We start from the raw sequence: 24,108 nt of genomic DNA, 5'->3' as shown, positions 1-24,108 counted from the left end.
AATCTCTCATTTACTAATTTAACAAACATGTACCAAGGGCCTACCATGTGCTAGGATAGTAAGGAGGAATTAAGGAGGGTAAAAATACAGAACCTCTCCTAGAGGTAGAAACACAATAAACAAGTAGTCACAAAAGTCTCATGAATAACAAAAAAGAGAAGATATCAAAGATAACTTGGGAGGTTAGGGATGGGTTTTCCTCTGATCTAAGAGCCAAAATGAGATTTCAAGGCTGACATCAGAGAGGACAAATATCCACCATTTGCTTTGATGTGGATGGAACTGGACAGTATTATGCTGAGTGAAATAAGTCAGTCAGAGAAGGACAATCATATGGTTTCATTCATATGGGGGAATATAAGAAATAGTGAAAGGGATTTATCAGGGAAAGGAGGGGAAATGAGTGGGAAAAATTAGAGAAACAAACCATAAGAGACTCCTAACTCTGGTAAGCAAAAGGTTACAGAAGGGGAGGTGGGTGGGGGGATGGGGTAACTGGGTGACGGGCAAGTATAACTGGGTGTTATACTATATGCTGGAAAATCAAACTTAAATAAAAACAAATGTAAAGAAAAAGATTTCAAGGCTGAGCAACAGTATATCTAGGAGGGAGAGGAAAAGAGAGATGAGATGAGATGAAGATGAGAAAGACATGCTTCATGTGAGAGACAGAGAGAAGAATGGCGGGGCGGGGGAGTCATGTGTGGTGGGAAGACTGAATAATAGAAGTGGGTCTAAATCAACAAGGGCCCTGGAAAGCGTATCAAGAGGTTTGGATTATTCTAAGGGTGATAGGACCTTTACAGGTAGGTGATATGATCAGATGAGCCTATTGAGAGGACAGCTCTATCAGTCAATAGAAAACTGGTGGGATGGGTGGGCCTAAATGGGAGAATGGAAGTAGGAGGTGGTTTCAGCAATCCAGAAGTGAGATGATGTTAGCATGGGCCAAGGTAATGGCAAGTAGGAATGAAAAGAGGTAGATTAATTAAAAAAATTGGAGACATTACTGAGAAAAACTGGAAATTTACAGGATGTGAGAAGTACAGAAGGATCATCACAGATGAGGAGCCAGTGCAGAGGATGCATGAATTGAGAAGAGAACACAGGAGGGTGGACAGCACATAGTAAGGGCCATCAGATAGCCCATCTCTTTAACTCTCCTCCTGGGAATTTATCTTAGGAATAATTCAGGAAAAGGTAATAGCTGTAGGACCTAAAGTATCTGTGATGACATCACCTATAAAAAAACTGGACAACCTAGATACCTAATGATGATAGTGCTTATTATGTATTAAGCATTGTTCTGAGTATCTGACATGGAGAAATTCATTTAATCCTAACAACAACCCTATGAAGTAGGTCCTGGTGTACTTCCTACCTCATAGATGAGCAACTGAGGCACAGAGTCAGTATTTGGACCAGGAAATCAGCCTCCTCAGAATATACCTAGATATACTACCTCTCTCTATAATGGGAAGGTTTCAGAAAGGTTGAACGCATCAGTAGGCTGGAATCTTAGACAACTACTAAACAATCATTAAGGTAATTCCATGGAAACAAGGAAAATGTGTCTGGTGTATCATTAAATAAAAAATCAGGGGAAATGGTGTGTAAAGTCTGAAAATAATTATATTAAAAGATGTGCACACATGGGTCAGATTTGGAGAAGAATTTACCATGATGAAAACAGATGTGTTTTTCAGGTGATGGGATTAGGGTGATCTTTATAATCAGTTTGTCTTATATTATTGTTTATACCCCTATTTTATTTAATGAAAAAGTCAAAACTAGACACAAAAAATGTATGAGCTACAAAATTCCAATATATGAAATAGAAAAACAGAAATGGATAATCTATAGGGATAGAAATCAGAACAGTGGTTGCTTCAGGTTGGGGGACCCTAGATTGTCCAGGGGCATAAGATACATCCTTTTTTTTTTAAGATTTTATTTTAAAAAAAAAGATTTTATTTATTCATGAGAGACACCAAGAGAGAGGCAGAGACATAGGCAGAGGGAGAAGCAGGCTCCCTGCAGGAAGCCTGATGTGGGACATGATCCCAGGACTCCAGGATCACGCCCTGAGCCAAAGGCAGACGCTGAACTGCTGAGCCACCCAGGCATCCCAGCATAAGACACATTCTTAGGGGAGGGAAACATCTTAGAGATGATTCTCACACAAGTGTATTTTTGTCAAAACTCACTGAACTGTACTTTTGAGATTTCATTGTATGTAAATTATGTTTCTTGTATATAAACAATGCCTTAATTTTTTTTGACCTCTGAATCTTTTTATTGGCCTCCTGCTCCTCAAAGGGTACCCTGTTTTGCTGCCTCAACACCTCAGAATTTTGGTGTTATTGGTCTCAGATCCCACCTTACTGTCCATGATCTTGCGGGTGATGGTCTTCTGGATGGTCTGCAAGGAGTTGTTGACCAGGGTGTCAGTAAGATTGAAGTCCTCCCCATCTTCCAACAGGTGACGGTAGGTGGCAATCCCAGCCTCCAGCTTGACCTTGACATTCATCAGGGCCTCATACTCCTGGGCCTGGCGCTGCCCCCCTGCCTGGGTTTGGGACAGCTCTGATTCCAGGTGCAGCAGGACCCCATTGAGTTGCTCCATCTGCATCACATAGCGGGTCTCGACCCCTCCCTCAGGCTGTTCTCCAAGCTGGCCTTCAGGTTTCTCATTGAGTCCAGGTTGATTTCCAAAGACTGGGCGGTACGTCTCAGCTCTGTGAGGGTCATCTCAGCTTCTCCTATCTCAGGGGTCTCTGTAGTGACTACTGTGGTGCTCTCCTCGATCTGCTGGGACTAGTACTTGTCCAGCTCCTCCTGGTTCTTCTGAGCCAGCTCATCATACTGGGCCCAGATATCTGCCATGCTCTTGCTGAGGTCCTGATATTTGGGGACATCCAACTCCACCGTCAACCCAGAGTTGGCAATTGGTTTTGTAGACCCTTTACTTCCTCCTCGTGGTTCTTCATGAAGAGCAGCTCCTCCTTGAAAGCCTCGATCTCTGTCTCTAGCTGCAGCCGAGTGACATTGGTGTCATCAATGACCTTGTGGAGTCCATGGATGTCACTCTCCACAGACTGGTGCATGGCCAGCTCCATCTCATACTTGACTCGGAAGTCGTCAGCAGCAAGCCAGGCATTGTCAACCTGTAGAACGATGAGGGCATTGTCCACAGCACTTGCAAAGATCTGAGCCCTCAGGCCCTCAATGGTCTTGAAGTAATGCCCCCAGTCTCTCTGACCTGGGGTCCCTTTTTCTCCAGGTGTTCCCAAATTTTCATCTCCAGTCTCTGATTATCAGCTTCCAGGCTCCTCACCCTCTCCAGGTAGGAGGTCCTGGTCATTCAGGTCTTGCATGGTCTCCTTCTTGCCCTGGATGCCCCCTATGCCCGCCAGACCCCCAGCCATATCCGTGGCCAGGCCCTCGGACCCTCAGTCACCCCGGAAGCTGGTGGAGCAGGATGCGGAGGTCTGGGAGCCTGAGCCCCCCACACCTGCATAAATGTTGGCCGCACCACTGCTGATTGGCCAGACCTGGTGGCTGGACAACTGCACGGAGCCCAGGGACCGGTAGTTGGAAGAGAAGGTGGAATGGGTGGTGAAGCTCATGCTGTTCGGAGAGTAAGTGGCTGACTTAGGAGGCCAGGACTCAGGCTTGGGCCAGGCCAATGCCTCAATTTTTAAAATAGTACAGGATGTATGATAGTTAATTTTATGTATCAACTTGACTCAATCAGGAGATGCCCAGATATTTGGTTAAATATTATTTCTAGGTGTGTCAATAAGGGAGTTGCAGATTAGATTAGCATTTGAACTAACAGATCCAGAATATGGCCCTCCCCCAGGGTGATGGGCACCATCCTATCTTTTGGGGCCTGAATAGAAAAAAAGTCAGAGAAAGGAAGAATTCACCCCATCTCTTCGGCCTGGTTGAGGTGTGACATCTCATCTCATCTTCTACCCTGGGACTGAGATTTACACCATTGTCTCCCTTGGTTCTCAGGCCTTCAGACTCAGACTGAATTTACAACCAGCTTTCCTGGAACTCCAGCTTGTCACATTGTGAGACTTCGCAGCCTTCATAACCATTACCTATCTGTTTGTTGGCCTGCCTATCTATTGGTCTTGTTTCTCTGGAGAATCATAATTCAGGGGGACAGTCAAAACAAAGTCTTCCATTTTGCATTTCCTTCTTCTATGAAGAAGTCATCATTTTCTGACTATCAATACCATCCAGGACAACCAGCCCATTTCTCTGCCCAATTTTCTCCTTATAGAAAAGTTAATTTCAATGGGGTGGTATAATTCCCTAAAACAGAGTCCTCCACCAGACCAATTCCAGCCTGCTACTAGAAATAAAATTTATTGGAACATAGCATATCCATTTGCTAATATGTCTATGGTCGCTTTCCAGTACAATGCAGAGTTGAGCTGTTTCAACAGAGACCGTATGGCAGACAAAGCCCAAAATATTTGCTATGTGGATCTTTACAGAAAAATCTTGCTAGTTTCCTCTCTAGAGAATACTTGAAAGTATGTATGGGTGCTGGAGGTTGTCACAGGGACTGACCTGGGGGCCACGATTGGTGTTTACTTGGCACAGTTACCTACTGCACAGTCTAGTGAAGAACTGCCCTGTCCAGTTCTAGTAATAGTGACCACACTGAGAAACTCACTTTCCAAGCAGGTTCAGAACCTAGAGGAGGCAGCTAGAGTCAAGAGTCAGGGTTCCACAAATTAAAGCTCTCCACGATTTCATTTTCCCCACTTGGAGAGATGCATTGTTCCTCCTTTGTTCTATCTTTAGGCAAGAAGCATCAGAGAAGCACCCACCTCTTAGCTTCCCTAACTTTATCTAACTTTTCAGTTACTGTTTGACAGCTTGTCTCACAGGTTCCCTTAGGACCTAGTTTTAGAATCAAGAAGAAGGGTTTTAAAAGTTGCCAAACCCAAGTTTAACAGAAGGAGACAGAAATACCCGCCAGGGTTCTAACTTGTTTTATCACACATTCCCCACCTCTCCCATGTGGGACTGAGACAGGGTGTTCTGTTTCTCATATCAGAATCGTCACTTCAGAGTTTACAAAGTACTTTCTGGATGCAGTAGATGCTGCTCTGTGTGGTAGACTGCGTGGATAGTGTCACTCCCGGTTTTACAGAGAAAGCAAAGGAATGATTTGCTCAAGGTTAAGTGGGTAAATTTGACTTAAACGGGGTCTGCTGACTTCAAGTTGGGAGGCCTTTCTCAGGAGCTGCCTGTTAATATTTGTACTCAAGCACTTTAACAGTGGAATTCCAGAAACCTTGCATCCTTTCAAGAGCAAGGCTAGAGGGCAAGGGATGGGAAGTAGGGCAGGATTCAGGCTATTTTGCTTGTGAACACTCACATGTCTATCTTTGCAATAAACTCAGCATTTTTGAGGGCTAAGGCTATGTATTATTCATTTTAATCTCTTGGCATCCCACAGCCTAGTATCACACATGATACATAATACGCACATAATAAATGTTGGATGAATGAACAAATACATGAATGAATAAATGAATGAATAGAATTCATCATATCCCCTCTAACCTTCCCTTTACCAAGAAGGAATCAGAAGATAGCAAAGTATGAAAGAAAATTAAAATGATAGCTCGCATAAGATACCTAACCCTCTTCCAAACATACATACATTTTAGCTCATGTATTCACTTCAACAGCATCTGAATTTGGTGCTACTCTCATCTCCATTTACTTTACAAATGAGAAGACTAAAGATCATGCAAGTTAGCAAACTCAGCCAGTGCTTATTCTGATTCTTAACATGACCCAAGGTCACAGGGTAGGGGAAGAAGAAGAGCTGGCATATGAACTCAGGCCTGGAAGCCTTTCGTCTTGGGATTCATAATGACCCTACTATTTCACATTTGATGCTAAATGCTGGGGCAGTGCAATCCCATCATCCCATTGCAGGGTGGGGTTGGGGGCGGGGGTCGGGCAGGCATCCCTTTTATAGGATGGAAGTATTTCTAATGGAATCCACACTAAACCCAGGGGAACAGAGAAGGAAGACTGCTTAGCTTGTCAGCATTCCTAAGCAGCAACTCTCTCCAGAAAAGTACCTGTAGAGACATAGAGATATGTGGATACATGGATATTTGATTCTGTAGTTTCAATAAAACAGAGCTTGGGCCCCACACTATGTGATAAACGGTTCAATAAGTAGGGTAATATAATGCAGTCAGAAAGAAATACATTTTTATGTGCCAAATGGAATTGTATAACACCAGCTACAGCTTGGGTGATCATCTAATGAAAATGCCTTTGTGCTGAGTTGGAAATGCAGGGGTGAGGAAAGCTCAAGTTTGAAAGTTTAACAACTATGCACATCCTAACTTTTTGCAATTTAAATTCAAGATAAATTGAGCAGTTTAGAGAGAGAGAGAGATACCATCAGAGGGACTAGGCCCAGATGAGTTCATACAAGGGGCAAGGGGGAGAAGAGGAAGTCGAAGTATTGTCATTTCTTGAAAAGTAGGTATGCAATTTATTTTCAAATTCACCCTGGACTTAGCAAAATATCTCGAGTTCATGTCCAGGTAGTCACTGATAGCATGGTCAGCTAAACTCATAACTGAGTCTGGGTTTTCCTAATAAGAGTTTTTCTTCCCCAAAAACCAATGAGTATTTAATATATATATGTTCAATAGGGGAATGAATGAATGAATGAATAAAGCTGTTCAGTGTTTTATATGCCAGATACATAAACATGTATTTTGTTCAACTTTCATATGAATCCTATTAATCCTATTATACGAATAATGGCTCCATTTCTGAGATGGAAAAACTGAGGCACTGGGAGGACTTGAGTTTCAAGTGACTGAGTGGGCAGTTAGAATTCACATTTGGGAGGATTGTTCTGATTACCTCCTATTCATCCCACTGGTGAAGGTGGGCTCCTCTGTCCTAGGGAGGATGAGATGGCCTAATACATGGCACCCCACAGTGGACAGATGAGACCAACACTGTTTAATGGTCACATATACTCACAGCCCAGGAAAGCTATGACAGTGTACAACACCCAGGGCCAAGTGAAGGTTGTACTTAGAGCAGAAGTAACCAGCAGGGGCTACAGGAGGCAGGCCTTATATAGTGACAAGAGTGTGAGATGGCCCTTGTTCCCACAGGAGGGTGTGTCTGGTTCGTCAGAATAATTCTGCAGGCTGGTAGGAAGGTGGGACCCATCAGGTCGAGGACCAGTTGGAATGCGGCTAGTCTAGGTGATAAGGGAACTAAGCAGGTGGAAAGCCTTTCCTTCTGGGGGAGAAGTGGGGGGAAGGTGGGGTATATCTGGTAAGAGCAGAGGAACTCACAGTTAGATGTTTAGGCCCTATGAGGCTCAAAGATGTCAAAAAAAGGTGCTTAAAATTTCAGGTCTTACCATACATGAATGGCTCTGGACCAGCAACACAGAGCCAAAATATTATTGCCATTCCTCCCCACCTTTCTTGATTTATCCTTCCACCCGACATGTAAACACGCACACCTTCCTCCTTCTTTGTTTCAACACAGGAGAGAAGTAGGTATGAAAAGGTGGAATGAGCATCAGTCTTGGGACCAGTAGGTAAGCATCTGGGTCCTAGCTCTGCTGTCCAGGAACTCTATAATTATAAGCCTTTGTTTTCTCTGCAAAGTGAGAATGCTACCACTTTTACTTCAAATGGCGGCTATAAAGATTAAGTGAAATAAAAGGGAGGCTTTTAAAAAGCAATTTGAATGAAAGAGATTACTACTTATGATCATGATTCTCATCATCTCTGTATTTCTTTGACCCCAGGGATATTATTTAAAGGAGCAAAGTAGGAAGTAAGAGTATACCATTGCACCAAATAGTGACAAAAACTAAGTAAAAGAAGTAGCATCAAACCATTGTGAGCACTTATTAGGTTTCCCCCTCTGTGCTAATCATCATCTCACTTAATTTTTATGACTCTACCAGCTTGGTGTTAGTATTATTCTCCTTTGAAAGATAAGTTCACTGAGACTCAGAAAACTTAAGCACCCTGCTCAAAGCCAAGTTACAAAGGGAGTAAGTGACAAAGTGGGGATTTGCACCCAGGTCCCTGCAACTTCAGAGTGCCTGTGCCCTTACCCTCCAAATGATAACCCCACAAGGATATTTGGGAGCTAATTTATGGCTCCCCCATAAAGCTGTCCTGGTCCCGATCCTCAGAACCTGTGAATATGTCACCTTATTTTTTTTTTATAAATTTTTTATTGGTGTTCAATTTGCCAACATATAGAATAACACCCGGTGCTCATCCCATCAAGTGCCCCCCTCAGTGCCCGTCACCCAATCACCCCAAACCCCGCCTACATCCCTTTCTACCACCCCTAGTTCGTTTCCCAGAGTTAGAAGTCTCTCATGTTCTGTCTCCCTTTCTGATATTTCCCACTCATTTTTTCTCCTTTCGCCTTTATTCCCTTTCAGTATGTCACCTTATATAATAAGGGGACTTTGCAGAGACTTCCCCTCAGCCTGGGGAGAAAAAGCAGCAACCTAGACAAGAGGGGCACCTCAAGGTCAAGAATCTTAAGGATCTTGAGGAGAGATTATCGTGGATTATCCAGGTATGCCAATATAATTAAAAGGGTCCTAATAAGAAGAAGGCAAAAAGTCAGAATCAGAGAGAGTTGAAGTTGCTCTGCTGTTTAACTTGAAGATAGAAGAAGAGACCACCAGCCAACAAATGCAAGTGGGCTCTAGAAACTAGAAAAGGCAAGGAAACACATTCTCCACTAGAGGCTCCAGAAGGAACACAGCCTTCATTTAGGACTTCTGACTTCAGAACTGTGAAGTCATACATTTGTGGTTTTTTTCAACCAGGCAGTTTGAGTAATTTGTTATAGCAGCAAAAGTGGTGGTCAGAATATTATTGCCCAGAGCAGACAATTTGCTCTAGAGCTGTGCTGTCCCAATACGGCAGCCAACAACCACATGGAGCTATTTGAAGTTAAGGTTATTCAATTATTCAGTTCCATAGTCACAGATACTTCATGGGCTCAATAGCCATCCATAGCTAGCATCCACTATATTGGACAGTTCTAATATAGAACATTTCCATCACCACAAGAGGTCTCCTGGAGGATGCTTCTCTGAAAGCAGAAGGTTGACACATCTCTATCTACAAATAGTTCCATAAGGGTGTCATAAGGAGTTCACTGGGCACCATGGGTGATGTAAGCAGACTGCCTAGTTTCAAATTCCAGCCCTGCCACTCTCTAGCTGGGGTAAACTGGGGCTAACAATAATAGCACTTAATCCATTGGCTTATTATGACTACCAAATATAGACTATACATGCAAAATGTTTTAGCATAGTCCCTGGTACATATTAGTGAGCATTTAATAAATATCAACCTTTATTGTTCTTAAGCCCAGACCAATTTGAGAAGGTCCACTGAGAGGCTATCTAAGGCCTGAATACAACATTCTGAAAATGACTCTGTGCCTGGAAAGCAAGCAAAGAATGGAAGCATTCCCTTTAAGAAAATATTACATAAGACACTTCCCCAGAATGCAGTATCACAGCCGTGTGAATACAAATCACTGACGTGCAAATACTCCTCAGAAATATTTATGATGGAACTTCAGAACCAACCCAAACAGCCTTCACATAGTGAAACGAAACCATAAATTATTTCCAAGAACATTGTAATGCCAAGGGAACTCACTTAATTATCCATTATCCCAGAAATGTAGACATAATGTTAATTAAAATGAAGGGGAAAAGCCATTTCCATTTTTTATTAAGATTCATTGGGCTCTTGAAGAGCTCTTTGCCCTGAAGGCTGGGCCAGGTGATGGAGAGCTCATCCTGGGGAGGCAAAAGCAGCAACCCAGACAAGAGGGACACCTCAAGGTCAAGAAATAGCACCTCCAAAATAGAAGAAAAATTCTCTGACCCTCACTCCCTAATCTTTCTCACACAGATGCCTGTGTTTCCACCATAAGGAATTATTTTCCTTTCATCTGGACATTGACACATTCTTGTTCTTGCTTTTAAAACACTCAAATTTCTGGATTTGGCAGCATAACATGTCTGCGATTATTTCATCAAGCTCTACAAATGCAGACTATCAGACCTTTGGTTTCATCCCTTAATTTTCTAGAGTACCGAGGCTACAGTGAATCCATCCAGGCTCCTGTGGCAAACGGATGGATGAATGGAAAATAAACAGTCTAATGCATGTTGGGCAGACCCAGAACTTGAGGTTCTGAGATTTCAGAACCTCTTTGACCAAACAAGGCAACCTTGTTTTTAAGCTTGTAATTGATGAGGTTCCCTGCCTTCTGAATAATTCTGGTCTGGCTTGTATCATACCCTCCCATGCAGTACTGCTCCAAGCTCTATCTGCCTTCTCCCATTCAAGAAAGACCTGGGTAGGGGTGTCTGGGTGGCTTAGTTGGTCTGATTCTTGATTCTGGCCAGGTAATAATCTCAGGGTCTTGAAACTGAGACCCATGCCAGGCTCTGTGCTAAGTAAGGAGCCTACTTAGGATTCTCCCTCTCCCTCTGCCATTCCCCTCATCCAAGCTCTCTCTCTCTCTCAAAAAAAAGGGGGGGCAAATTAAAGTTAAAAAATTTTTTAAAAAAAATAGGAAGAAAGAAGGAAGGAAGGAAGGAAGGAAGGAAGGAAGGAAGGAAGGAAGGAAGGAAGGAAGGAAGGAAGGGAGGGAGGGAGGGAGGGAGGAAGGGAGGGAGGGGTATAATGTTAGGCATGGAGAATTGGGAGAAAAGAAGGTTGGGGGAGGGGAGATTTGTTGAAAAGAGCTATGGGGGTGAGAGAAGTTAGTGGATGGAGGATGCTATGTCCTTTGTAGCATACACATTCCCCAGAAAAGGATGAGTTCCCTTGAGCTGATTTAAGAATGTAGACTCTAAAAAAATAAAAAAATAAAAAAAAAATAAAAAAGAATGTAGACTCTATCCCTCTGGGATCAAACCACATGCACCAAGACTTTATAAGCACTTCAGAATTTCCAAGTTAATGTGAGATTTGTTTAGAGTAAAATGGGGGGGGGGTTGTTATTTTTAAAATAAAATTTAAATCCTCTGCCATAAAGGAAAGGAAACTCTAATGGTATCCTGAAGCCCTTGACACACAGTAGGCACTCTTACAAATGAATATGGATGATGATTAGTGAATGAGTAATTAAGTCATTTGCTTAGTTGTGGATGTCTACCATGAACTAGGGTATGTTGGGGAAGCTGGGAACTTCTCTCTAGAAAGAGATGGAGTGAGTCAGAGAGGAGATAGTACTTATTGCACACTACTGAACATTGATGGAGCATGTGTAGACATTATGTATGTTTATGATACTGCCTCTGTGAAAATAGTTTCCAAAAATATCTCTATGACACACCTATCAGAATGGCCAAAATCTGGAACACTGACAAGACCAAATGCTAAATGTGGAGCAAGAGGAACTCTCATTCATCGCCACAGGGAATGCAAAATGGTGCAGCCAATTTGGAAGACAGTTTGGCAGGTTTTTACAAAACTAAACATACTCTCACCATACAATCTAACAATCGTGCTCCTTGGTATCTATCCAAAAGATCTGAAAACTTATGTCCACATAAAAACCTGCACATGGATGTTTGTAGAAGTTTTATTCATAGTTGCCAAAACTTGGAAGCAACCAAGATGCCCTTCGGTAGGTAAATGGATAAACTGTGGTACATCCAGACCACAGAGTATTATTGAGTGCTGAAAAGAAATGAGCTACCCTCCCATGAAAAGACATGGAAGAAACTTAAATGTATATAATTAAGAAAAGGAAGCCAGTCTGAAAAAGCTACATTCTGTATGGTTCCAACTATATGACATTCTAGAAAAGGCAGAAAACCATGGAGACAGTAAAGAGAACAGTGGTTGTTAGGGGTTTGGGGTAGGGGATAGAGGGGTAGAGCACAAAGGATTTTGGGGCCAGTGAAAAATACTTTGTATGATGCCATAATGATGGTTGCATGTCATCATACATTTGTCTAAACCCATAAAATGTACACCACCAAGAGTGAATTCTAATGTAAAGTATGGACTTTGGGAAATTATGACATATCAGTGTAGGTTCACTGATTGTAATGAATGTTCCACTACAGTGGGAAATACTGATAGTAGGGGAGGCTATGCATATGTGGGCACAGGAGGTGTGTGTGAAATCTCTGCACCTTCCTCTCAATTTTTTGTGAGCCTATAGCTCCTCTTTAAAAAAATCTATATGAAACCAAAAGAGTGACTTACATATATCATTCTTGCTAAAGCCTCATTTGTTCTTACTCTTGGAATTTCCAGAGCCTACAGTTCCTCCATAGTAAAGCTCCCCTATGGGTCAGCTTCTTTCTACATCAACTCTACATAATCTCCCTTAGTTAGAAAACAAATATCCAGGACTTGCACATAACTCACAATCTGGATTTTCTTCCAAGATCTCCTTGCTGCTTACCTCCTGCATTAGTTTTTTAGGCCTGCCATAATGAAGTACCACAAACTGAGCGGCTTACACAACTCAAATGTGTTGTCTCACAGTCTGGAGACCTGAAGTCTAAGATCACGCTGTCAGCAGGGCTGGTACCTTCTAAAGGCTGTGAAGGGGAATCTGTTCCACGCCTCTTTCCTTGGCTTATAGATGACTGTCATCTCCTGTGTCCTCACATGGTCTTCCTAGTATATGTGTCTTTGTCCTAATTTTCCCTTCTTCTAAGGACACCAATCATATTGGATTAGGGCCCACCTCAATGACCTCCTTTTCACCTGATAACCTCCATAAAGACCCTATCTCCAAATAAGGTCACATCCTGAGTTAGGACTTCAACATAGAAATTTTGAGGGGATGCGATTTAATCTATAACACATTAACAAGGTGTTTTACTAAAAAGATAAGATTTAGAATGCAGTCCCTCACATCTCTTCTACCTCCTGTTACATCGATTTAATTGACTCTGATCTTTTTATGGTAGTTTGTAGGCTCTACAACTGGGCTTTCTGCTGACATATTATTTGGGATTCTTTAAGGGGGCCAAAGACACCCCCATACGCTACCCCATCTCTATCCTACTTCCTGGCTTTTTAAACTTTTCATTCTTTTGAAAATGTAAAACACTTGAATACAATAGGTTGAAAAAAAACCCAACAGAGGTGGTCAGTGTGATCTAGTTTCTCATCTGGGCATCGCATACCTATGTCCCACAGAGAGTGGCTCCATTTGGACACAATAAAAATCATTTTCTAATAAAGCACCCGGGAAGCAGCAGAGGCTAGCCTGACCTCCCATTTCAATGGCACCCACGTGGGCTGAGCCCAGAATCATCTGCTTCCTCCACAGCAGGCAGACTCAAATCTGCACAAGAGTAATGCAGAGAAGAGCAGATTTTGGCAACGACGCAGAGTTTCAGCCAAAATAAATGCTACCACCTGGTAGCTTTCGAACAGGATCCATGCCGGTATTTCATTTGGGCTGAAAACACTAGGAAAATAGTATTTTGCATCTTGCACCTGTAGCCATGCTTCCTGTCAGCCACATATCACTTTCCAATGATGCCATGAGGTGGGTAGGCGAAAGTGTATTCTAAAGAGGTCTAAACAGGGAGGGCATGTTGGATTCAGAGTCTCTAATAAGATGTGTGTAGGGAAGAAGGCTATAGTATCCTATGAAATTTTAGCATCCATTTCTTCAGAAACTCAGATATCTTAGCAACTCCCATTTGATGCACATTTCAGTGTTCCTTTGTTTAAATCAATGCTATCGCTGCCAAATGCGTTCACTTATCTCATTACAGTTCAGCTTCGTTTATGTTCCAAAAACTAAGCATGGAGGTAAATGTTATATACCTCACACGGGCGCACACGCATTCATTAAGCATGCACACTATAGAGAAATCTGACTTAATGAAAGTTTATTTGAAGAGAATGCTTATTTAAATGCAGTCTACTCTTGCAAATGGAAATGGGTTATTTTTGGATAATTGCATAGCTGGGTAAGCTGTGCATTCACTCTGCTGGGTGGCCTGTTTCTTAACCTTTTCTAACTGGAACAAATATATATATTTTTTCATCTGCAGAGAGAAACTAATGGGACTTCATTAGGTCAAGAGTATGGTCATGAGGTTTAAGGACTGAGGAGAAATACAAGCAGGAATCCTCAAAGAATAATGCTGGGTGAGGGAGGAGGCGACAAGGCTGAAAGCTCTCATTTTGATACCACTGAGTATTAGGTCCAGCAAAGACGACTAATGAGGGTCTTTAAATGCCTAATTACAGTAAACAGGCTTCCCCTTTCAAATAAAAAGCTTCATTTATGCCTTTTTAGGAGTCAAGAGGAAAACCACCCTATAAATATAATGGGGAAGATATTGAGAGTGCCCTAGCAATCCCTGTTGTATACTTAGAAGGGGTAACAATAGCAAGAGCCAGAGATGTGTGTGAGCCTGGATGCCAAGCAGGGTGAGATCGGGACAGGTCCGGTTCAGTGTGATGTCTCTTGGACTCTGCACCCTGGACTCTACCCCATGCTCCATTCCTTTCTGTCCATAGGACCTTCACGTCCTCACCCACCCCTCCCCAGTTGATGGGCAATTCTGGAACTCAGGCACCAATTGTCATTCCCATAACTCAGTATCTCTCAGTTAGGGATTATGGCATTCCATCTTAAACCTACCTGGACAGCATTCCCCTCCTTCTAGTAACAACACCTATAAGCAGTTCCCCATCTTATCTATCCCAAAGTCAGAAAAAAACAAAACAAAACAAAAAAAACAAAAAACATGGGCCATAAGAAGATAAGATGAGCTGCTGTCTTTAAGTTTCCATATTTTATCCAGAATCTTTCCACCAACACAACCCTTGCCCTCCAACCTGTGGTTAGAACTGTATACCCAGCTCTTCAGAGGCTCTAGAGGAACAACCAAGGCATGCAAAACTCTGTCATACAGGGTGGGAGTTGCCTTGCACAGCTGACTGAGATGTAAGTTTCTGCAACCACCACCAAATCAACAACCACTACCAAAACCTAACGAACAAAACCCTGCAGTAAGATGATGTGCACTTGATGTAGAGGACTGGTCTGTAACCCACAGTACAGACTGAATTATAAGTAGATGTTTATTTTTTAAATTTTATTTATTTATTCATGAGTGGGAGAGGGAGAGGGAGAGGGAGAGGGAGGCAAAGACATAGGCAGAGGGAGAAGCAGGCTCCATGCAGGGAGCCTGATGTGGGACTTGATCCTGGGACTCCAGGATCATGCCCTGAGCCAAAGGAAGACGCTCAACCACTGAGCCACCCAGGCGTTCCATAAGCAGATGTTTAAAAGACTAGGTGAGTTTGGAGATAGTTGGCTCCCTCGTGAGAGATTAAATGAAATGAGTTGGCAATTGGTGGGAGTGGATAGAAAGTAGAGGACCTCTAAGACAGAAGAAGGACACAGCCTTAGCTTCTATGCCTTCCCAAAGACATAAGGGAAAGGGGATACCTATGGAGAGGTCAGAGTTAAGGGTTCATCCTTTGTATGCTGATGTCCACAGTCTGGGACCTGGAAGCCCAAGGAAAGTGGATAGGACATACATTATGAGTAAACTGAATTTAGTATCCTCACACATGTATTCTTGGACTTTGGTGAAATAACAACTTCTTTGCGTTCCAAAGTCTCTATCCCTCAAGTAAGATGAATACGACCTGTTCTGTCTGCTTTCATTATAACCATCATGTTTCTATCATTAAAATTTACTAACATTTATATTTGCCAGTCAGAGAAGTGGGCACTCTGCATATGGGATCTGAATCAGTTCCCATGATAGCCCTGGGAAATAAAATCATGTTGCCCATTGATTGATAGGGAGGAGTAAGGTCACTTGTCTAAGTTCACTCAGCTACAGGTATTGGACTAATATTCACAGGGCTCTTGATGAAGTGTCTTGTGAATTACAAAGCATCAGCAAATGTTATAAACTTGTCCACAAGTGTTTATAAGCATCTCTTCTAAATACTGGCCAGCCCTTGCTTTGGTGTTTGAGAGACTCTTTTTGGCATAACAGAAATATATGGGCTTACTTCATAGGTCTACTCCTCAAGAACATTTTTTACCTCTGGTCATTGGAGCTCAGGCCCAACTAGGACAGGGCCAAGGGTACCCTGGCAGGGCGTGCCCAAACCAAAGCAACTCTGTGGTTTCATAAGGGCCAGGTTCAATCAAACCATCAATTGTTTTCTATTGGGGAAAAAAATTCAAATTTCAATAACTATGTCTTTGGGGGGAAAATCCCATTAAAAACTCTTGTCAAAATATGATAATTGATATGATAATTCACTAAAGAAATGACTCTCTAGCAGGTGATGCCATGAATCTTCTGCAATAATGCTGAGCAACATGAAACTTTCCAATGGAACCCAAAATGGCAGGGATTGCACTTGCCCCAAGGAAGGAGAAAAGGCTTGTGTTTTCAGAATCAGTAAACAAAAAAACTCAGACTGATGTTTGATTATGCAGCCTCTGTACACGCAGCTCTCACTTTGCTGAGAGTAAGGGATGCCCATTCCCAGAGTTCCAGGCACTAATGGAAAGAACAGGAAAGTACAGTGTAAGTGTTAAGGGGTGCCAAATCTTCCAGGTAGCAGACACACTTGCTACTCAGTGGGATGTCTACTATTCTCAAAGTCTCCATGGGTTACTGCTGTTACCACCTTTGTTTCTGGGGTGTGGCAGTTAGTTGCAATGTCAGAGAGTTCAGTCTAGTAGGATGGTGGAAGCCAGCTTGGAAGTGCACATGTAACAGAGCAGCCAACATCTTGGGCTCCCACCAAGGGGAACCCAAGGTCAATGGAACCTCCTAGTATGGGAGCTAAACTCTGTTGTAGATTCTGCTCATGTTTCAGGAACCATAAGAGCTTAGGGACAGCCAGTTCCCCTGTGACATGGCATTGGTGGTGAGCCAAAAGGTTTAGAGGCCCAAACGCAACCATCCTGCCCCATATCTTTCTGTTCCGCTACATCTTCCAGTTTGCAAAAGACTCACATCCTTCTCACATATTCATTCAGTCAAATATTTATGGGACACCTATATGTACCAGCCCCAGGTCTAAGCAATGAATAAGATAAAGCAGTTTCACAGTTGAGGTGCATGCATCTGCTAGGGGAGAGAGACAGTAAACAGATGAATAAATAAATAATTTCGGGAGGAAGACAAATCCATAAAGCTGACAGAAGGAGGTGCTATCTCAGAAAGCAAGCTCAAAAGAAAAGTTCTTTCTGGAGGTAGCATATGAGCAAAGATCTGAATAAAAGGAAGTGAAGACCTCTGTGAGTCTCTGGGTCCCAAGTGCAATGAAGTGATGGTGGTCTTGGTACTATACAACAATCAGTAGGTGGTATGACCTGCTGATGGTGTAGGGGTAAATCACTTTTCAAACCCAAGTTTTAAAAATATTCCCTTGGAGTAAGTATTCTCAGATTTGTGCTGACTTCAGGAGGCAAGCAGACTGCCTTGGCAGCAATTTTTAAAAATAAAATGAAAAGCAATTATGTTCCATCACAGCAATTTACTCAGTGAAAATCTGGGGAGAAAAAAAGGTAAATACATCCCCTTCACCCCCAAAGGCCTCCTTAGCCAGGGGCTTTCCTCATGGCCAGAGCTGGCTCTCTCCCCTCTGGGACGTGGGCCCAGGCTGTCTTCACAGCTCCAGGGAAGGCACATTCTGATTTCCTGGTACCAACAGAGTAGCTGGGAATGAGTCACCCCCAAGCACAGCCAATTCAAGCAATGAACAGTAAAGACAAAGGAGAGCATTTGTATGTGTTTCCCAGACATGACACATTCTAAGGAGGTTGCAGCCAAATCAAGTCTCCTGAGGTCTCAGAGTGTTGATCTGCAGTCAAAAAGCTTAAAATGACACCGGAGGAGAGGAAAGACTGCCCAAATCATGCTGCACTTTTAACCCAGCCAGACGCCCTGCATTTCCCTGACTAGCGCACTTGTGTTCTACTTTCTTATCTTGGTTTCCAACCACCCACCCCCATCCTACCGAGTCCCTCTATTTTAACATTAAGTTTTTAAAAAATATGTGCAAATAGTACATGCTCAGAATATACAAAAAAGCAAAAAGAAGGAAATAAAAAAACATTCACAGTGTCATACCATTCAGCAATAACTGCTTTTCACGTTCTGCTGTATATCCCTCAAGAGTTTTTCTTTCCTATCTTATTTATGGATACATATTTTTAAACAAGCTATAGCCATACGATGTGTCGTTTAACATAATTTTCTCACTCGAGGAATCAGAAATACCTTCCCAGGCCTATGTAAATGATACAGTTATCCAAATGTGTTTACCAAATCAGATTTAATGGCTGCAGAGGATTCCATTTTATGGGCAGACCATAATTTATTTGATTTTTCCTGTTATTAGAATTTTCATTATTATAAACAATGCGATGAACATCACTCACTTCTTCATTTAGTAACTATTTATAGAGTGCCTTCTGTGGCTAAGTTTGAGAGCACATCCTTAATTACTCCCTGAGGATAAATATCTCGAGGTAGAATTGCTGGGTTCAAACATAGGCATTCATTTAAGGCGTTTGAAACAAGCATATTTGTCTTATTGCCAAATCGCCCCCTGAAAGGTTATTCCAAGTTGTACTCTATCAGCCTGGTTTGAGAATATCTGGCTCCCACAATCTTTGACAGCATCAACTTCTCTCTTTTTCTTTTTTTTGGGGGGGTGGGAGTGGGGGAAGAGGGGCAGTGATTTTGTAGGAAAAAAATGTGTTTCATTTTTCAGTCCTTTGTTGCTACCCAGACTGAACATTTTTCCACTGTGTACTGGCCATTTAGATTTCCCGTCCTGTGAATTGCTTATTCATAGGTTCCACGATACGTCTTAATTAAGCCTAGGATGAAGAGGAAAGAATGGAGAAAATTAATAATTATTGAGTGCTTGTTATGTGCCAGACAGTGTATACTATTGGCTTCATGGGGAAACACTTATCATTATAATAGGTCTATCATTATCCCCATTTTATAGGTGATAGGTCATAGCTTGGAGAGTTTATTCTCTCAAGAATGCATGGTAGAGAGCAAAGTTCAAACTCTGCTTTGAAGCTTGTTCCCATCACTGCCTTCTGGGAGGTGTTCAAAACTTTGATTCTGAGGTCCAGTGCTAGGAGAATCTGTGTAAGGGCCAGGACTGAGAAGGTGCTTACTGTGAGGTCTTGCCCCAGCACCAAGTCACTTGGTAGCACTCAATGGCTTCCTCAGAGAACCTGCCACCTCACATTTTAAAAAATCGTTTTATCTCAGGAGCCTATAGGAATACATTCTTTAGGAAACACTTGGAAATAATAACTACCGAATGGCAGGGCAAGATTTTTCTCATCGCGGCTGAGTGGCTAAAGAACCATTTCAGAGGTTGAGGCATATCCTGCTGGCAATCACAGCTTTTGGCTTCCAATATACTCTTTAGAAGTAGCTTTAACATATTCAAATGTGCATGATTGTATCACAAAATAAACAGCAGTGTGAAGTGTCTCCTAATTTCTATCTTCTGCTTAAGCCTTTTCTCCTTCCAGCTAGAACACTGCCCCCTCATCTTTTCTCTAAGTCCTACATGTTGTTCACTATCTACCCCACTGGATCCTTTTTGCCCCTTGCATCCTTTACTGGCTGCGACCACACTGCATAGCTCGTCGGCTTGCTTTTCATTGAAGTGAAGTTTACGTACCATAAAATTAACCACTTGAAAGTGAACAATTCAACGGCCTTCAGTACATTCACAATGTTGTGGAAACTACTACTTTTTTAGTTCAAAAATATTTTCATCAGCCCAAAAGGAAACCCTGCCCCCATCAAATGCTCAATTCTCTTTCCTCCCTCCTCCTAGGCCCCAGCAACCACCAAACTACTTTCTATCTCTATGGATTTATCTATTTTTAATATTTCACATAAATGGCAACCATATACGTGGGCTTTTTGAATTAAATGGACTTTACTTTTTTTTTTTTTTTTTTACTTAAATGGGCTTTAAAAAAATCATGCTATGTTCTAACATGTTTCAGTACTCTATACCTTTTTTGTGGCTAAATAGTATTCCACCATATGGACGGATCATAATTTCAATATCCATTCATCTGTTGATGGACATTTGTTTCATCATTTGCTTATTATAAATAATGTTTCTACAAACATAGGGGGACATTTATTTGTTAGAGTACCTCCTCTAATTCCTTAAGAGTGGAATTGCTGGGTATTTGTTTTATTTTCTGGTTTATTAAACTGTCAGATCCTTCAGGGCAGAGGTTTCATCTTGTTTACCAATTTACTTCTAGGGCCTAAGGCAGCCTGCTGTCCTGGTTTGCCTGGGACTATAGGGTTCCCCAGATTATGGGACTTTCAGTGATAAAACTATGAAAGCCCCAGGCAAACCTGGATGAGTTGGTCACTCTACTAAAGTCCAGTACATTATGTGACATGGAACCATTACTGAGTAAATATCTGTTAGATAAACAAATTTTGCCATTTACTCAATCATGACATGTCTCAGCACATTGAGACTCAGTTTTGTTTTGTTATTTTTACCCAAAAAGGCATTTATAACAATCTATAAGATTACAGAAACCTACACTTACAGTACAGTTGAAGCACACGCAGAAGAGAGCATGGAAGTTTTAAACAGTAAAACTGTTTGTGGCAGCATTTAAGCCTATTTGATAAAGATGCCCAAGAAGTATCAAAGGCTTCCATGTGTTGGTGAGAGATAACTGCCATATGTACCAAAAAGAGAAAGGAATATTGCTCCTTTATACTGAATGAGATTGGGCATATCAGAAAAACACCCATAACAGAGAATGGCAATTGATATCCCTTTAGAAAAAGGCAGAGGCCTGTGGGAAACTGAGGAGCATTCAGACAAGGATGAAAATTAGTACAGGAACTTTGGTTTTACAGAGATCTAGCAGATGCTTGGCCTTGGAAATGTAGGAACCTTCATCAGTTCTATGCCATTAAGAATAGTAATAAGGGGGACGCCTGGGTGGCTCAGCGGTTGAGTGTCTGCCTTCGGCTCAGGGCGTGACCCCAGAGTCCCAGGATCGAGTCCTACATCAGGCTTCCTGCATGGAGCCTGCTTTTTCCTCTGCCTATGTCTCTGCCTCTCTCTCTCTCTCTCTCTCTCTCTGTCTCTCATGAATAAATAAATAAAATCTTAAAAAATATTAAAAAAAAAAGAACAGTAATGAGGTATCACTTCACACCTGTTAGAATAGTGATATAGATAGGTAGGTAGGTAGGTAGGTAGGTAGATAGATAGATAAGATAGATAGCAGTTGTTAGAATGTGGAGAAAAGGGAACTCTTGTGCATCATTGGTGGGAATACCAATTGGTATGACCACTACAGAAAATAGTATAGGGTTCTGTCAAAAATTAAAAATAGGATAACCATATGATCAAGCAATCCCACCTCTGGGTATATATTCAAAGGAAAAAACAGGATCTCAAAGAAATACTGCACACCCATGTTCACTGCAGCATTATTCCCAATAGCCAAGATATGGAATCCACCCAAATGCCCATCAACAGATGAATAAAGAATATATGGTATATGCATACAAAGGAATATTATTCAGCCTTAGGAAAAAAAATAAATCCTGAAATTTCTGGCAACATGGATTAACCTGGAGGATATCATGTTAAGTGAAATAAACCAGTCGCAGAAGGACAAATACTGCATGATCCCACTTATATGAGAAATTTAAAATAGACTCATAGAAGCAGAGACTGGAATGGTGGTTGCCAAGGTCTGCGGGAGGATGGAAAGGGGAGGTATTATACAGAGGGTATAAAGTTCCAGTTATGTAAGATGGGTAAGTCCTAGAGAGCTATTGTATAGTATAGAGCCTATATAGTTAACAATACCAAATTGTATACTTAAATATTTGCTGAGAGTGTATCTTACATTGTATTCTTATCACTAATAATGATAATTATAAAGGGGGCAGGAGGAATCTTTTGGTGATGATGGAAATGTTCATGGAATAGATTGTGGTGATGGTTTTGCAGATGTGTATGCATCTCCATACACATCAAGTTGTATGCATTAAATATATATGGCTTTTTTTGTGTCAATCATATCTCAATAAAGTTTTTCAATAATTTTTTTTAAAAAGAAGGGAGATGAAAAGAGCTATAAATTCTAGACAAGATTTTGAACTTGCAGTGACTGCAGGAGAGCCTGAGAGTTTGTGTATTTGAATGTCCTCATAGAATTGAATGGCATTTCAGCAAATGTGTAAAATGTGGCTGGAGGGAGGTGAAGGCAAAGTCAAGGATTACACAGGACCATGAGAGACACGGAGGAGGAGCCACAGAGGAAGTGGGAACATCAGAACAGAGATGTACCTAAGGACTTCACCAATTCCCACTGTGGACACGCAGTATTCGTACTTGGAGATGTCCTCATGTTTCCATCAACTATCCTGTAAGATATACACAGATTTCATGCCATTATGCAGGTTCAGACATTTTAAACTCAACTTTGTTCGCAGGTATAGGAAGTCAGGCTAGGGAACACCCACTGATAAAGCTAAACATGATTATCTGGGTTAAGTGAAGAAAGGAAATATATATATATGATATATCCTATATATCCTATGTGTACACACATATACACATGTATGTACAATACATATATACACACACAACTGATGGTGCCCAAATATGTGTGTATAAGGACAGTGTGTACTTTCAATCCTTACAGCACTTCAGAAAGGTACACATTCTTAGCTTCCCCATTTTATGAACAAGGAAGCAGAGGTTCAATAAGCTGAAGGAATTTGCTCAAAGTCATGAGATGGAAAATGGAGAAGCTGAGATTTAACTCTGTTTTTGTTTTTGTTTTTTTGTTTTTTTTCATTGTATCACACTGCCTCTTACATGTCCAACTAACTTTTCCTTTCTGGATGAGCTCAACAGGGAGGTGGAGTCAAGGTTCACTTTCCATGGAGGGTCAGCAGCCCTTTTCCCACAATGAGGTATTAAATGAGCCTTACTCCTGTCTGACAGAGCAGATTACTTAGATGTGCATTCATAACCTTTCTCCACCATGTCCAAAAAGTGAAGGTCCTTGGTTAGATTAGGATGTCAAATTTATCATTCCCTGTTTCTTCTGACATCCAACACCTTGTACTTGCAACACATCATTTCTTTATTAGTGATCAGCAGAACTGTGCTCACAGAAGCTTTCCTATTCTGGGTCTTAATTTTGTACATTTCCAGTTTCCATGGAGACACTACATTCTTGCATTCTAAGAGTGTCACTGTAAAACAATGTGAAAACAAAGCAACTTCATAGAAATGGCTCACTCTGGACATCACCAGGCAACACTCTCGTCAAATACATAGGACCACTGTACTGCATTTTGGGGTTAATTGCTGAGGCCAAGCTCCCTTCTTTCTCCCCCAATCTAGGAGATGCTTTTAATGCCCATCCTGGGGACCAAGTTCACAGTTATGAAAGCATCCTCAGGTCTCCCTGCTTCAATTATTGCACCACCGTTATAATAAAGTCGAGAGGTAACTATGGCAACATTATTCCAAGGATAAATACCACAATATCGCCTTCAACTTTTCCCCCCAAAAAACAAATGAAAAATCAAGAACATGGAGGATTAATAGCATCACTTGTTAAAAAGCCAATGGACAGCAGAGTTCAGAAAAGCTTTAATTAGTGGAGTCTTTCCTGGCTCAGTTTAACACTTGCTCTGTGCCTCCCACAGAGAAAGCACATGTGGGCGGTCAGCCTCAGAATTCAGTATCACTGAACCTGGACACCATCAGGCATCCAAACCTGGGTTTCTGGAAGTTCACAAAGGTGTCCCGAGTCTGCTTTCCCTAGAAGATCAATGTTGTAGGCAGAGGTAAGGGCTTACCCCTGAGGTATAGAACTTCATAGTGTGTCAGGTTCAGCTACAGTAGGGTTCACCAGAGAATACAGAAGGAGAGGGACTCACTGTCAGAGCTTCTCATCATGTAAGAACTAACAGAAGTAGCCCAG

General features: G+C 41.8%; 1 protein-coding gene, 1 long non-coding RNA gene and 1 pseudogene across 16 annotated transcripts in view; all 3 read right to left on the bottom strand.

Moving 5' to 3' along the window:
- RBFOX1 (RNA binding fox-1 homolog 1) overlaps nt 1–24,108 on the bottom strand; it is a 2,042,337-nt gene that overhangs the window by 1,607,421 nt on the left and 410,808 nt on the right. The window lies entirely within an intron of this gene.
- On the bottom strand, nt 2,313–3,629 carry LOC144318105 (keratin, type I cytoskeletal 18 pseudogene; annotated as a pseudogene).
- LOC144318104 (uncharacterized) lies at nt 18,412–23,310 on the bottom strand. The gene is made up of 3 exons (XR_013383952.1): nt 23,105–23,310; nt 22,455–22,531; nt 18,412–18,951 (listed from the first exon to the last, which is right to left on the bottom strand). It is a non-coding gene; the product is annotated as an uncharacterized LOC144318104 (long non-coding RNA).

Source organism: Canis aureus, chromosome 8 (genome assembly GCF_053574225.1).
Source record: "Canis aureus isolate CA01 chromosome 8, VMU_Caureus_v.1.0, whole genome shotgun sequence".
Classification (NCBI taxonomy): Eukaryota; Metazoa; Chordata; class Mammalia; order Carnivora; family Canidae; genus Canis; species Canis aureus.
This window is presented reverse-complemented; position numbering and strand designations above follow the sequence as displayed.